Source organism: Dendrobates tinctorius, unplaced genomic scaffold (genome assembly GCF_039654945.1).
Source record: "Dendrobates tinctorius isolate UK_male_01 unplaced genomic scaffold, ASM3965494v1 ptg000246l, whole genome shotgun sequence".
NCBI lineage: Eukaryota > Metazoa > Chordata > Amphibia > Anura > Dendrobatidae > Dendrobates > Dendrobates tinctorius.
The window spans coordinates 1,807,829-1,825,171 of NW_027361913.1; the positions used below are offsets into that span (position 1 = coordinate 1,807,829).

General features: G+C 42.0%; 1 protein-coding gene across 2 annotated transcripts in view; it reads left to right on the forward strand.

Annotated features, from left to right (window-relative positions):
• Nucleotides 1-335: 335 nt before the first annotated feature.
• Nucleotides 336-17,343, forward strand: part of ADORA1 (adenosine A1 receptor) — a 226,135-nt gene continuing 209,127 nt past the window's right edge. Inside the window, exon 1 of one of the 2 annotated variants that reach the window (XM_073557261.1) lies at nt 336-432. The gene's annotated coding sequence lies outside the window, so the exon portion shown is untranslated. Of the gene's footprint in view, nt 433-2,617; nt 2,848-17,343 lie in introns of those variants that run through there. The other variant, XM_073557260.1, reaches the window with a different exon arrangement.

Consider the following 17,343-nt stretch of genomic DNA (forward strand, 5'->3'; position numbering starts at 1 on the left):
GGAACTGAACTATTAATGGAACTAAATGATAAAATTAATCTTTTTGAATTAGCATATCAATTAAAAAAACTCCACTCATAAAGGGTTGTCCACTACTAGGACAACCCCTACTTGATCCAATTGTTTCACCCCGCTAAAATAGTAAAGTTTATACTCACCCCCTTTCTGGCACTCTTCCAGCGGTGTCGGCACTTGCGGTCCCGAGTGCGGTTTTTTATGACATATGACGCCGGTGCCCAATCAGCGCTGGCGTCACTGTCCCCTCCTTTGGACAAATTGTACATGAAGAGGATATCTGGGCTGCTGATCTCTGACTTTCTTTTCCACTCAGTCTGACAGGAGGCGGGGACAGCAACGCCTGCACTGATTGGGCGCCGGAGTCACGTGTCACAACGGAATGCCGACACCGTGGGAACGGCTCCAACACGGGAGGTCAGTATAAGCTTTATTATTTAGTGGGGGCCAAGCGAGGGGTGTGAGAAGTTATCCCAAGTAGTGGACCACTTCTTTAAACATTAATATGTTTTTTTTTCTGTTATCTAAAACAATGAGAGATCTTATGCTTATTAATTTCTTAGAATATATTATATGTATATAGATATATTATCTATATAGAAATGGAAGCTCTGGTACAGAACTGCAGTTCCTTACATACATTTAACACATAACATGCTGGTTACCTGCACCAACCACTAGAGGGAGCTTAGGAGCTACACAGTGCCGTACATTGAGCTCAATGATAAGACTGCCAGCTGTTAGCTGCTATACTTCCTCTAGTGGCAGATGCTGGTAGCCAATTGGCCATCTTTTAATCTTTAAAATTCTTTACGTATCATAAAAGCTGAGCACTAGAAATATAAACTAGAAAATACATCAGAATAGAATTTTTCAATCTAAAAATAAAGTGATAATAAAAGGCTGAGATTCACTTACATTACAGACGACCCCTATAACACTTCTTGGGTCTGCTGGTCTCTGATATACAACTAGTTAAAAAAAATAACATGTAAAACCAAATATGTGTGGAGCGTTCACCTGTTTCCATTAACTCCATACTGTGCTGTATGCTGTGTGAGGGTTCCAGCTTAGCAACACTGACAGTCAATGAGGCAGAAAGCTAAACCAAGGTTTCTATGGCCGGAGACACTTGAGACTTTTCAGATTGTCTCAGACATTTTCTTTTTCTCTTTTTCAATAACAGAACTTAATAATTTTCTTTAATTAAAATATCATTTTTTTTCCAATAAAAATGAATAATCCTGGGTAGAAGTCACTTTCCAAGAGTTGAACCTATTCCCGGTGCTGCATGAAGGTTTCCATAAATTGGAAAATTTGTCATGGGGCCGGTCTGAGAGCCACAAACCAATTACCCGGACTATCTAATGCGGCAAACAACATTTGTGCCTCCCACAGGTGCTGCACTGAATTTTACGTTTTTTTCCCAGAGATATCTCAATTAAGGCAAAAGTGTTTAGGGGGTATTGGTGAGGAGGATCACTAAAACAACGCAGATGAGAGCCTGAAGACAGGACTATGAAAAATAACCTGAGTGTCATCCAGAAGACTCCAGCAATTATTTTTCTAATTTTCATCAGATTTTCATCCAGCCACGTGTCCTTTTATAACTTCTGTGTGAGATCCGTTTTCATATATCTACGTTGAAAAAATAGTCCATGATCAAGTTTATAATAAAAATGTACTGTATCTGCAAAATCGGATGCTATTTTGATGATTGGTGTGGGATCTGATTTCTTTTTCTCGCACCCATGAACTTGAACGTGCGAGTCTCTTCTGAGACTCAGAAGAAAGTCCTGTAGGCTGTGATATATATATATATATATATATATATATTTTTTTTTTTTTTTCACGGACACTCAGACCCCTCCAAAAAAATCGTTTATCTGAGCCCTATTGAATAGCATGGGTCCGTGTGCCGTCCCATTAAAAATCGGATAGCGCTTGTCTGATTTATATGCCGGTCTGCATGAGCGCTATAAGAAAATGATTCTACGAGCCATCATTGACTTTTTTAGCCCTCTTTTAATAAAGGAACCCTTCTTTAATACTTAGCATAGCGTCTGCCGGATGCCGCTGAAATCTTAGCGTCTGCTGATGTCGTCGCAGTACTCGGCATAAAACCATAAAAACATCTAGTACACAGGCTGGACACTACTGCATGCTTTCGACTGGACATTGAGGCTGAAGATAACTTATCCTGCCGTTTATGAAAAATTAATTCCCCAGAACTGCATTTAGATTATTATATTGCTGCAGCGTGCAGTTTCCATAAGCATAATGCAGCACAGCAGACTGATGTCCATAACCTCTGTGTTAATTTAGTGTTAGGTTTCTGTACATGTGCCAAGACTACAGCAAAAGAATAGCAACCACACACATGATGGCATATCCTGGACTTGTGTTGGGTGATCAGAAAGGTAATGGGTTAAAAGAAAAGAAAAAAAAAAATAGTGACTATGATGTCAATGATATGTGTATCCACTCCCTCCTGGTTTATGCAGGTTAAACCCCCTGTTTTGCAGGATACTATCCCTTTAAGCAAATCTCTTGAGTCTAGTACAGGGATCATGTGATTACTGATTGATTGCAACACTGCTAGAAGCTAGTAAAAAAAAAAAAAAAAGCAGCAATAGCAGAGTAAGCAAGAGGTACAGCAGGCAGGAGAGGAATGTGTGCATTTTGGATGACACCCTACACTGCAGTGTGTATTGGACTGGGGGAGACACTGCAGCACCTCTTCAAGGGCAGCAGGAGGGATGCTCTGCGCTGGGAATAAGGCACAGAATGTCAGCTACTGGGGATGAGCTGCTGGATTCTCACGCAGACATGGTAAGTACTGAATGGTGAGTGCATGGAGCTGCTGGATGTGTCAGTGCAGACCATCAGTGAGGTGCACACCTGACATGACAAGCCATCTTTTGTCTTTTCTCTGGAACAGATGTGCCCTGTCCATAGCAATAATGTCATCTCCTCCAGGAGCAGGACTGTGTATTGGGCTCCTGTCAATGACAGACTCCTCTATTAATGTTTGGCAGAGTTACTTCTGGATTGTAAAGATTGATGCTTAATAGTAAACACTTCTAAATAAAAATCCATGAGGAGAGAAGCGGTGCCAGCCCTGGCTGATGGGGGCAATGATGACCCCTGCTGACTGCATAGGACACATGTGGGAGCCATGCGATAATATGGTCACCTATATATAGTTGGTGATAGCAGTGAGGTGGCAGAATGTGACAAAGCAAGATAAGTCGTGTCCGCACTTCTGTTTATGGGGACTGGAAGCCAAGCTAGGGTCAATGACATCATCTACAACCGGAATATAAAGCCGAAAAGGATATTTCTAAACTATATATATTCCTCTTTGTAATTCTTGACATTCATTCCCATTAGTACTCAACAGACATGGCTTTGTGCCTTATTGCTCTCTGTGGTTCTTTGTGTTAAACGTCCTCTCTTTGGCTTTAGTGTGTGCATTGTAGAAATTGCAGCCAGATATCAATGGATAATGACAAGTTTCATGAGGGTATTGCAGATAGGAAAGGGCACTGTCTCCTAATTATCTGCAATGTCATTTGTGTTGGTGTGTTATAGACCTGAAGGAAATAGAATAACAGATTCATCAATTCAGGCATGTATGTAAAAACTGTCACTTCTGGGCACAATATCCCTCCTATGGGACAATTAAACAATTTAATGGGAACTATTAGGCGACGTTTTTGGGGGATTTTTTTTACGCTGCGTATTTTTGAAAAGAGGCAAGAAACCTATTTCACTTAATGGGTGCAGAAAATCTGTCACATTAAAATCTCAACCAAACGCTCATTCGTGGGAACACAGCCTTAAACTGTCAGGAGTATGATGTTTTTAGGATGGTTATATAGAATCCTACGCTGTAGATACAGATTACACGGTCAAAGTAATCTACATGTAACAGGTATAATTTTCTTCGCATCCACTCCCTTGTAATAATCTGTAAATGGGATCAGTTATTATAGTATTATGGATATTCCAGGTATTCTGGAGTAAAATAGTGTGACATAGACTGTATAGGGATTTTTGGATTAAATTCAGTCCCTTTCAGGCATTTAGAATGACTACACACAAACACCTTTTGCAAGTATTCACAATAACTGCACTGAAGGTAGAGAATTTCCCTGAGCCTCGATCACGGTATTGCACATACGTCATTCAATCATGATTACACTTGTGTAACATATACTTTTCTAGAAGTAAAACAGGAACAGCCTATTGATGAATTCGTCTCGGTGGTCAGATAGTAATTAGCATCTAGCAGGAGACAAGCACTCACAAACCTTGAAGACCAAGAGCACATTGATTGGATACTTAAACCTCAGTAAAAATGGGAAGGTTAATAAGTGTAGAATTATATAGCAGTATGCCGATAAACTATGTGACTTGGCAGGAATAGTGTGCATTTCTGCACAGATAGTGATAATTGGTGAGAATTATCTGGAGGGTGCAGGCGGCAACGTTACTGGCGTCTGTTTCTGCCTTGGTGCTTGCCTACAAGAATGTTCTTACTGCAAGAATATTGTTGTATTTGATTTTACTTGTGTCTTGTATGTTTCTGCCTTTCCTTCCTCTTAAATCCAGACCCGAGTGTCTCTTTCATTCACCCATTACACCTCATCTCCTCTGACCCGTCTGTTACCGTCTTTTTGACCCTCCTTTATGTAACAGAGCTGACTATGATTAAACTGGGCAATCTATTTCAGTGGAGAACCTCAATGACTTTGATTGTTGTGTTGTTCTGGCATTCGTTTGTTTCTAAGTGCTGTATAGTCTTTTCTTCTAGACTGTTGATGCCATGATTGATGAGGTGGCCTGCAACAGAATAGTTCTATCTAATCCAAGATCTTACATTGTAACATTTTCCGTCACTGTGGCATCGTACGCGCAGCATGTGCCCATGGTATCTAATTTAGGTCAGGGCATTCCTACTCTTTCTCTGAAGTCATCAACAGAGAAATCCCATGCAACCACTCTGTATTTTAATAGCTACTTCACGCTCTTCTTTTCTTCCTAATGATCTCCCAATTCTATCATTCCAGAGGTCCCAGGTAAGTCTGTAGACCTTTTTTCCCCTCTATCTGACAGAAGCGGTCTTTAGCTAACTGCCCTCATCCTACTCGCTACTTGTGACAACAACCCCAAACGCAGTCCAACTTGGTTGAAACCACTTTTTTTTATCTACCACAGGTGATCTGTGACCTCATCCAACCTGTTACAACCATTCATAATCTACATCAGAGCCCATTGCCCACATGAAACAACAATTTGCTGTAATAGGTTATACAAGATACAGTATAAACTCTACAGAGTGGTTAACTGGCCACCATACTGTCTGGCATAGTTTCCACTTCACGCAAGGTGTCATGTTACCTACGGGCCAGTACACACATTACCAGAAGGGCCAGCATGTACATTACATAATTCAAAATGGCCAGTTACTTCACTGGTCCAATGCAACAATATAGTTTAAAGACAAGCCTTCTTTTAAGGGGTTGTGGTTAAACTCAACCAAGAGCCAATGTCTATGGAAATATGCTACTGGGGCATAGCTTTTGGAGTTGACTTCTTTGATAAGTATAACAGTTCTCATTGACTTGCTATTTCAGCAGTCCTGCTTCTAAAGTTTACATAGGAAGGATATTTAGTAAGGAATAAAGTATCATCCGAATTTGTCAGCTTTTCCCCAAAAATTTAATTTGCGGCAAATAAGCTCGTAATGAAGCACAGCACTGCAATTCCCTAATTGCCCAGGGAATAGGTGTATAACACTCTAAGCTCTTTTAGAAGTTTATTGAACCCCATTTGAGCCCTTTCACCCCAGGCCATTTTTCATTTTCATTTTTTCCTAGCCTTCTTCCAAGAGCCATTGAAACTTTTTTTTTTTTTTACAGTTCTGTCAAAATGGCCACATGAGGGCTTGTTTTCTGTGGAACGAGTTGGACTTTTGAATGCACCACTGATTGGTGTACTGAAAAAATTCAAGTGATGTGAAATTGTCAAAAAATTGCAAATCTACAATTGTTTTTTTTTTACCCTGTTCCCTATATGGTAAAAGTCACTAGGTAATAGGATTCCCCAAGTAAGTATGAGTACACAGATACCGAACATGTATAGATTATTTTTATTTTAGTGGTGAAAACAAATTCCAAAATTGGTACAGAAAAATGTTTTTGCTTTTGTTGCCATTTTCCAAGACCCATAACGTTTACATTTTTTCAATATCTGTGTGATGGCTTATTTTTTGCACCCTGAGCTGAGGTTTTTTTAATAAAATTTTAGGTCACATACGATGATTTTATCGCCTCTTATTGCATTTTGCAGCTTCCAAAAAACATAATTCTGGTGTTTCTATTTTTTTGTTATGATGTTTGCCAGTAAAATTAATTTATTTCATTTTTGTTGATCGGACACTTCTGATCACAACGATATCAAATACGTGTATGTTTTGTTTCATTTTCAAAGGATGGTAATTTAAACTTTTGTTTTTTTTTTACTTTATTTTAATGAATTATTTTAATATTTGAAATGTGTAAATGTTTTATAGTAGCCTAGTCAAAGCTCAGACCTTAATCTAATTGAGAATCTGTGGTCTGACTTGAAGATTGCTGTTTACCAGAGGAAACCATCTAACTTGAAGGAGCTTGAGCAGTTTTGCCTTGAGGAATGGGCAAAAATCCTAATGGCAAATGCTGAAAGCTCTTATCCAAAGTGACTTGCAGCTGTAATTGCTGCAAAGTGAGGTTGTACAAATACTGACTTTAGGAGGGTTAATAGTTATGCATACTGAAGTTTTCAGTTATTTTGTCCTGTTTGTTGTTTGTTTCACAATAAAAAGAAAACCAAATGTTCACAATTGTAGGCAAGTTCTTTACATGAACTGGTGCAAACTCTCAAAATAAAGCGTAATTCCAGGTTGTGAGGTAGCAAAACATTTAAAAATGCCAAGGGTGTGAATACCTTTGCAATCCATTGTATAATGTAATTATACTTCATATGTCGTGAAGGAGTTAAAGCAAAAATTGCCACATAAATGTTCAAGTGATGGCTGCCAATGTGGCTAATTTTCTGATGGAGAGTAACCAATAGCAGTGACTTGTACAGGTCTAATATTGCAACTGTGCATAAAAAATATATGAATTTATTTTTTTTACAACACTTTGTAAGGAGGACAGTTAGATTTTTTCTTTTCTTAAAAAAAAAAAATATGACTTGCCCCTGTCACAATCCTGAAATCGCACACTGTGACATAGAAGTCTTGGTTTCAGGATTTTTTTTTAGTAGCAAAATTAGGACAGAAGGCTCTTAAACTACCTCCATATTTGCAGTGTGTGAAAAAAAATACTATTATTGAAGTGCTGTTACTGCAGTTTGCAAACAGCGAAACTGGGAACGAAAGCAAGCTCAATGGTGTTTTAACCGGTAACAAAAAGGTGACAATGGATCCACTCACCGTGTATTGTTGATACAGAGCAAAATGTAACTGGCATGAAATATATAACAGTTGCTGCAAGGACATCAGTCACTGGTTGGACCAAACAGTGGGAAACGATCAGGAAGGAGATGTCACTCCTGCGCTATTGCTGATGAATCCACAATGGACTGGTCAGGTTTCTGTCCTGATGAAGAGGTCTTGCATGACGTCGAAATGCGTTGACCCTGTAAACCTGTCTAATAAATTTGTATCCATTGGAAACCATTGTGAATTCATCAGCAGCAGCGCAGGAGTGACATCTCCTTCCCGATTATTACTGCAGTTTATCACAGATCAATCGATTCACAGTCACACTGACTACGCCGCTCCAACATCTTCATATCACTGGAATCTTTAGATTATTGTCCAAATAAGAATTATTATTATTCACAGACTGAAACTGGCACTTTTCAATCTACTTCTGCACTGCAGTAGTATACCCGAATCAGACTATACATTTTTCTATTCCTATGTGGAATGAGCTGTGCTCTATGACCTACTGTATATCCCTAGGCTGTAAAATCTCAAAATTGCATTCTTTGTCCGGCTTTCATCTTTTATAGTCCTTTTGTTAGCCAACCCTGACTAGCTGCCCTATACCATATATATAATACAGTCATGGTCGAAAGAGAAAACAAGGAAAATTGGACATAATTTCATAAAAATCTTAAAAATTGTTGGCACCTTTCCAAAATTGTGGGTAAACAACTTTGTTTCAAGCATGTGATGTTCATTTAAACTCACCTGTAGCAAGTAACAGGTGTAGGCAATATGAAAATCACACATGAAACCAGATAAAAAGGGGAGAAGTTGATTCAGTCTTTCCATTCTGTCTGTTTGCAAATAAAGTCCGTGGAGCCTCATTTAAGAGTCTCAAACACGAGACTACCCAGATCTTCCTCCAGGGAAGGATATATACCATATATATAATACAGTCATGGTCGAAAGAGAAAACAAGGAAAATTGGACATAATTTCATAAAAATCTTAAAAATTGTTGGCACCTTTCCAAAATTGTGGGTAAACAACTTTGTTTCAAGCATGTGATGTTCATTCAAACTCACCTGTAGCAAGTAACAGGTGTAGGCAATATGAAAATCACACATGAAACCAGATAAAAAGGTGAGAAGTTAAATCAGTCTTTCCATTCTATCTGTTTGTGCCATATTAAGCATGGAGAACAGAAAGAGGAAAAGAGAATTGGCCGAGTACTTGAGAACCCAAAATGTTGAAAAATATTAGCAATCTCAAGGCTATAAGCCCATCTCCAAAGATCTTGATGTTCCTTTGTCCATGGTGCACAACATAATCAATAAATTTACATGGCTCGGTAGCTAATCTCCCTGAATGTGGACGGCAGAGAATAATCAATGAAAGATTGCAAAGCAGGGTAGTCAGAATGGTGGATAAGCAGTGTAGCTCCAAAGAAATTCAAGTCTGTCCTGGAGGCTCAGGGTGCATCGGTGGCAGCGCAAACTAACCATCAACATTTCAATTAAATTAAATGCTATGTCACAGAGACATAAAAAAGCTAGACTGCAGTTTGCCAAAATCGTTCCGGAAAAAACATCTTATGGATAGATGACCTCAATATAAAGCTGTCTGGTAAAACGCATCATTCTACTGTTTACCGAAAATGGAAAGAGGCCTACAAAGAAAATAACACAGTACCTCCAGTCAAATATGGTGGAGATTCAAAGATGTTTTGGGGTTGTTTTGGTGCCACTGGCAAGGCATTGTGAAATCTGAAGGTTACCAAAGGATTTTAGGTTGCAATGTAGTACAAGTGTCAGAAAGCTGGGTTTGCGACCTAGTTGACGGGTCTTCTAGCAGGACAATGACTTCAAACATACTTCAAAAAGCACCCATTAATAGATGGAAACAAAGTGCTGGAGACTTCTGAAGTGGCCAGCAATGAGTCTGAATCTAAATCCCATTGAACTCTTGTGGAGAGATCTTAAAATGGCTGTTGGGAGGGAAAATCTGTCTGCAGGATTTCACCCCCAAAATTATTTATATATGTGCATAGCGCTTTCAAAAACAGGTATAGCAATACCTTTACAGTGCTAGTCCGATCCCCATTGCTGATAAAACATTGTTTGATTTGATATGCAAGTGAGGCTAGAGAACTATTTGTAGATCTGAAGCCTCTTTCTCTCAAGCTTTATTCCCCACCTAGCACCACCTCCTCTTGCTTGACTTGATGGCTCTTTTAGTCTGAAGTCACACAGCTTTAAGGCTGTCAGTCAAGCAGCAGTAGGTGTGGAATAGAATTGGAGTTACAGAGGCTTCAGATCTACCATAGTTCTTCAGGCTCATTTTGAATATACCTTCTGCAACATGCATAGCGCTTCTCTAATGTATCCACCTTAAATACAGATATATATGTAGGGATAAGTGAAATTTTTTAAAATTTGAATATGCCAAATTTTGACAGTAAATTTGTTTTACACAACTGATTGATATGCCATGAATTAAAAGTATTCCAAAGCCTCCAGGTACCCTAAAAAGACCTGGATGACATAGTAACACTACTATACCACACTCTCTTTTTGAATAAAATACATATTCTCTTTTCCTCACTCACTAATCTTCTTCACGTCTATGCTGTCACACACTCTGTATAGTTTTATATATTTCTGTCCGTATTTCAATGTCTAAGCTGTGAACTGTGATGTCCCTTCACTATCCAGATTCACCACAAAATGCCTGCTACATTTCCTGCCTCTGCTTTTATACTGCTTATGATAGCCCCTTCTGATTGTCTGTGCTATACCATGTAATGTGATAGCTGTAAGGCATTATGGGTACACCAACTCAGCTGTGCCCAAGGTCATGTGAGCCATTTTAGGCGATTTATGCAAAAGGGAACCTTATATTGCTCTAATTCCCTTGTTTCAGAGGATTCCTAAAAATGTAAAATGAATTTGATGTGCAATGAATAGATTCACTCATCTCTTCTATAAAATATTAGTTTAAGTCCCCGTAGACTGCAGATTGTTTTTGGTAGATGTCTTAAAGTGTATGCATGAAAAAAGTATGAATGATACAAATGTTAGGTATGTTTTGAAAAGCATTTTCCACCCTTAACTACCACCAATGTCTTGTACTGGAAATTGAAAAAACAGGAGAGAAAAATACACTTAAAGGGAACCTGTCACCGGAATAAGAATGGAATTAACCTGCAGATATGGGGTTAATCTGCAGGTTAATAGTATTACTAATCTGCCAGCACTGACACTTTGCAGTGCATAAAATTAAAAATCAAGAACATTTTTTGAACTATAATAAAAATAAAGACATAAAAACGAAACCTGTTTGCTTTCACCACGTCCGTTAAAATCTAGTCTATCAAAATGAAAATGCAGCTAACCCAACTGGTAAATGGCATAATGAGAAAAAAACAGAACTACCGTGTTTTTGGCCACTGTAATAGCGCAAAAAATGTAATACGAAGCGATGAAATCATCTCATCTACCCGAAAATGGTATTAATAAAAATGTGAGCTCATCATGCAAAAAACAAGCCCATTACATTAAATAGTACAATGAATAGTGCCTTTTAAAGCTATAACTTGACCCTTCAAAAAATTACACATTGCGTGGCTATACAGTCAGAAAAATAAAAGGTAATGACTCTTGGAAGAAAGTGCTTTTTTCTCGCTTTATTTTGAGTCGACATTACATGTTGTTTTTTGTGGGACAAAATGTAGTTTTGAATGACTATATTTATTTTATTATATAATGTACTGAAAATGGGAAAAAATATTCCACGTAAGATGAATTGGATGGAAGTTGTCTTTACACTGTTCATTGCATAGTACAAAGGACCTGGAAACATGATACTCCAGGTCAGTACAATTATAGAAATTCAAAACTTGTATGGTATTTTATTTATTTAACCCCTTTCACTACCAATGACATATATTTGCATCATTGGGCGCGTTCCTGCTAATTTCCCTGCAATTCATGGCTGATTTAGTCAGCCATCAAGTGCCTCTAACACATACCTCCCAACTATTGAAGAAGGGAAAGAAGGACAAAGGCTGCGGCGTGCACAGCACGGCGAGGCAAATTGTAGGCCACACCCTGGCCACACCCATTTCACAACTAGTCACACCCATGTCCATGCCCCAACCGCAACCATTTAGCACTGCTGATCACACTGACTGGTACTGAGGGCACAGTGGCTGGCATTATGGGCACAGTGGCTGGCATTATGAGCACAGTGGCTGGTACTGTGGGCACACTGACTGGTACTGAGGAAAAGAAAGAACAGAGAGAGAGAAAAAACAGAGAGAAAGAAAAAGAATGGAGAGCGAGAAAGAAAGAACAGAGAGTGAAAGAAAAGAGAGAGGACAGAGAGAGAGAAAGAGGGGAAAGAAAGAACAGAGAGAGAAAGAAAGAGGGGAAAGAAATAAAGAAAGAACAGAGAGAGGAGGAAAACGAAAGGAGAGAAAGGAAGAAATAACAGAGAAAAAGAAAGAAACAAAGAAAGGAGAGAGAGAGAAAGGGGGCAGAAAGAAAGAACAGAGAAAGAAGGAACAGAGAAAAAGAAAGAACAGAGAAAGAAAGAAGGTAGAGGCCAGCAGGACAAGGCATAGCTACATCTTAACCATCATCGATCAATACACCAAATTTCTAGTGGCCGTCCCTGTGAAGGATTTAACTGCCCAGACTACACAGCGGTGGAGCAGGGAGAGGTAAGTATTGCAACTTGCAAGTGCTGTAGCCATGACCAAGCAGGGGAGGCACACTCGTGGTCGACGGTACTGGCACAGGGCCCCTCATAATACGCTTTTTTGTCTGATGGCGAGTGGGCCCCCCCACCATCAGAGACGCTGTATTGTACTATGAGAGGCCCTGTGCCAGTGCCGTCGGCCATCTGTGGGCCCATCCACCTGTTCAGAGCAATGGCACTTGCCCGGGTGCGCCAGGTGTTGACCCCAGCCATTGGGGGGGTGGGCAGCCCACTTAGGGAGGTTTAAAAAATGGCATATGTTGATGTGTTGGCTGGACATTCAGCTGCTGCAAAGGGCAGAATTGGGCAAGTCTGAGGAAGAGGAGGACAAAAGCGAGGCAATTTTCTGGCAACCTATGTGTCATCAGGCGAAGGTGGGACAAAATCCTTTGAAACCCATGCATGGTTCATTTTAATTAAGGTTAGATCATCAACATTTTGGGTAGACAGACGGGTCCTTTTTTCTGTCAGGATTGATCCAGCAGCACTGAAGACTCTTTCAGATAACACACTAGCAGCAGGGCAAGCGAGCTCCTGTAAGGCATATTATGCCAATTCAGGCCAGGCGTCCAGTTTAGAGGCCCAATAGTCAAAGGGGAATGACCTGTGAGGGAGAACATCGATATGGGAGGAGAAGTAGTTTGTAACCATAGTTAGGATAAGTTCAGAATCAGCCCAATACCTCTTGTAAAGAATGTACGGCATAGTGGTCACCTGGGAGCCAGTGTCCAGCAAAGCGTTAATGGGGAAGCCGTCAATCACCACAGTAAGGATTGGTCTCCATCCCACATACTTGGCTCTCCAGTTCCTTGGGCCTGGGGATCCTACTCCTGGGGGTTGGCCCTCTGCCCCAGGGGTTGCTCGTTTAAAGGATAAAATCTTGCAAGATGACCTGCCTTGTAGCAGCGACGACAAATGGGACGTCCGTCCTGGTCATAGCGATCGTTGTATCTTCCTCGAAGTGGCGGGGTTCTCCTCCTCCGGAGCCACGGGACATTCTCTCGACTGGAAGCAAGCTGGATCTTTTCCTTGGAGGACACCTGCAGGGACTGCATGGTTTTGGTAAGTGCAGCCATCCCTTTGGTCAACTCCTGGACCTGAAGACGCAGCTCCTCAGTTGGATCTTTATCCAGAGTCTGTGCATCAGCCTCCACAGGGATGGAAGGAAAAGATATTGCTTCTGATGGTAGGTGATCGCTGGGCGCCTAGGGGGCGCTGAATGGCTGTCAGTGGATTCCTGCAGTACCCGAAAAGCCCTGTCCTTAAAATCAGCAAAGTCCAGATCAGGGTTTTGCAGGGTTATGATACGCAACTGTCCTCTGTGAGTACTGGATAGGAGTCCTTCAATGAACTGCTCCTTTATCAGTTTATCTTCCTCCTTCACACTGTCAGGATCAACTTGCTTAACTGCTCGCAGCGCCTCCTGCAGGTTGAGAGCATAGTCCCTGATACTATCCTGCACCTTCTGTTTACAGCCAAAGAACCTCATCTTGATTTCAGCCACAGTACGGGTGTCAAAGGTGCTTCTCAGCTTCACCAGGATCTTTGCAACAGTCTCTTTATCAGTATCCTGCCAGGCCTTCACTTCTCTCTGCACTGCACCCGTTAGCTGTCCAATCAGGATTTTCACTTTTTGGCTTTCAGACAGAGGGTATACTTTAAACAAACTGCACAGTCTCTCTTTAAATTCACTCAGGGTATGCGACTCACCCGAGTACTGCGGTAGCCAGGCCGCTCCCGGTATGTAGGGCATGGACAGCGGCATTATGGAGACCGCTGCGGTGGGCCCTCCTCCTTGCGGTGCTGCGGGGTTGGCAACGGCGCCTGCCGCTGCATTGCCGTCTGGCGCGGACATCCTTTTCCCCCCCTAGTTAACGTTAGCCAGGGCCGGGGGTTATGTGAGCTCACCGGCGGCCGCTTCACAGGCCCGACGCCATGGACTGTAGGCCTCAGCTCCTCCTCTCGCATGCTGTCCTCTCTTCCTGCGCAACACTTCACTTCTTCGCGCTCTGTTTCAGGCTCCGCCCACGAAGGCCTACCCCTTCTTCCCGCGCGCACCAAGCAGCGCGGCAATGGCGGCAATTGGTGCCAATTTTCACACACAGTCTATGGCACACAGGACCCAGGGGTACCGGGCTCCGTAATTCTGTTTGTGATGCCAAATTGGGTCACCCTCCCAGGGCTGTGGGGTACTCGGTACCGGGCCGGTGTCAGGGGAATGTGTCACAGCAGCGGTGACCCGATCCGTGGCCCTGGGCACCCAAGTAATGGGAATGTAGTTCATGGAATGGAATAGTTCATGACGCCACCTGTGGTGCTCGGCAAGGGAGGTGTTAAGCCGAGGCTGCATGCAGATCCGCTGGGACTGATGGTAGGGTGCAGCAAGGATGTAAAAGCTCCCCACAGGTGAAGCTATATTCCCAGGGCAGTGTAGAGGTGGTTGGCACGGGGATGTAGCAGTGCCATAAGGGTAGGAAGCAGACAAGACACAGCGGGGTGCAATTTCTGTACCTTTACTTGATAACTGCAGTCCAGGGTCCTAATTACAGATGGTAACGGAGCAGGCTAGCCTGGAAGCAACTCAGGGATTCTCTCTCAGCAGACGGGCTGTGCAGTCTCCTTCCTAGCGCTTGTTTGAATGAAGTACTCCTAGTACTGAGTTACACTGAAGTTCCTCCTGTCAGATGTTCTCAAGAACCTTACTTGCACGGCAGACAGCTGTAGCTTATCTCGGGGGCTCCTTTCTCCTGAGTCCCGGCTCTCTATCCAAGCTGCTGTTGTGCCCTCAAGTCTTAGATGGGAGTAGGGCATTTACAGCCTCCTACGCCTCTGGTATCTGTTGTAGGACCGTTAGTATCCGTACAACCGTGGAGACCAGGCTCCAGTTCATACGCTCACTGTGAGGGAGCTCTCCTTTCCCAGCTGAACCTCCAGCTTCACCCTCCGCAGACTAACTGACCGCTCCTTCCTCTTAGCCCTCAGAGAGCACTCCTCCCCTTAATCCTGGTTCAGAGTTCCCCCTGCTGGCCTGGAGTGGAACTGTGTTGCATGCATAGATTGACTGCGAGAGAGACCCATCATTGCCTCCAAGCCTGGCATTACCCTCCCCTGGAGGAAGGCAAAGCCACTGTGGCGGCCATACTCCTGGGGGCGCCACATCCTGTCCAGGAAAGGCAAGGGTTAAGTCCCCCATAGTGCTCCCCCTGTGATCTGTGGCTTATCACATCCACTCCATAGACTGGAATAAGGATTCCCACCCCCTCCTGTCAGCTCCTGCCCATATGTGATGTGGATCTCTGCATGTGGAGAGATATTTCCAATGTTCCCAATTTATTGCTTGATTAACTGCCATTACATGTTATGATAAGCTTCATTGCAACAAGTATTGTCAGGTTATGTTCACACAACTGTAATATTTGTCCAAGTGCTGTCTGTGAAAAAAAAAAAAAGAAACCCGACCTCAGACAGAGCACTAGGGAGCAATGTTATGGAATTGAGCTATTTAGATTATAGCTTGAAAATGTCTGTGTGAGAAATGTCACAGCACCCATCAGTCTCTTCTGTATTTTGGATCAGACTCGCCTGTTGAAGTCCATGGGTGTGCAAGAATAAAAAAAATTGGATCTCATATGAATCATCCATATAGCATCTGATTTTTACGAATACATTTCCATTACTAAGACAGGACACTTTTTCTTCTTTAAAATTTTATTCACCTCTGATGTCTAAAAATGGATACCATACAGATGACAATTCAAATAGCGATTTTTTTTTTTTTTTTTCTTCTTTTTTTCTTTTTTTTTATACGCTCATGTAAACTTCATCACATAAGCAACTGCTTTTCATAAAGTGACAAAATTAGTATTACGCAGATTTAAGGGTGATCCGAAACCAAAGGTGACTTTCATACTAAATTTAACTAATAATCTAATCACGTTTCTAATATATTTCAGTTAAAAAATTTCTACCTTTCCCTCTCTACTCTAATTTCCTGTCTGCTTGTGTTTTTTTTTTTTTTTTAACTTCCTATGGCATTTTTTTTGAGAATCCCAGTGCATTTTGGGGTACTCACACGGGACATCATCAGGGGGCAGAGGATGCTGTCACTGCCACAGCTGTTTTCCCCACCATGAAAAGAAGCATCATCTGTTTCAGAGACTGGACTGGTCTCTGCCGGGTCATGTCTTCTCCTTAGAGCCAGCAAGGGAGCGCACTGTCACTGTGCATTCAAAGGAACATAGCACAGTAAACTCATACTGAGTATGCATCAGAATTTATGTACGACGCATTATCAGGTGAGCAGGACTAGCCGAGCCTCCAAAACAGACATCACTGATGGCACCTCATTTCAGAGAGGGCGCAGAGGCTCTGGCATTGTCCGCAAAGTCTGCCCCCTGATGACAGCTCATTCGAGTATCCCAGCATGCACTGGTAAATCTCAAACAAATTGTCATGGGACGTTAAAAACACAGGAAGTCAGAATGAAAAGGGTACGATAAGGAATTTTTCATTGAAGTATAATAGAAAACAAGATTAGATTATTACACTGAATAGATATACATTTAATATGAAATTCACCTTTGGTTTCGGACTGCCCCTTTAAGTTCAGCCGAATGGTTTGGCCTCCACAGGAGTGCCAGTTTCTCATGTGGCCCCTTGTGAAAATGAATTGCCCACCCCTGCGTTGGAGAGTTAGTAAGCTGTGAAAAGCCAAAAGAGGAGGTTAGACATAAAAGGTGAGTAGCAGATGAGGAGAGGGGAAGAGCAATGGGGATGCTGAAATCACCAACGATGAGAGTGAGATGTCACAGCAGAGAAAGTGTGGAAGCCAGGTGGCAAAGTGATCCAGGAATTTATGGGAGGGGCCTGGAGGGCGATACACCACCGCCACTCGCATGGAGAAGGGGGATGTAGAATCTGACAGCATAGACCTCAAAAGTAGGGAAGACAAGTGAGGGTTCTTGAGGGATAGCCTGAAAGGTACATTTGGGTGATAGGAGCAGACCAACGCCTCGACCTGCTCTGTTGTCCGATCTTTGGGTATGAGAGAAATGTAGTCCACCATATGAAATAGCAGCAGAA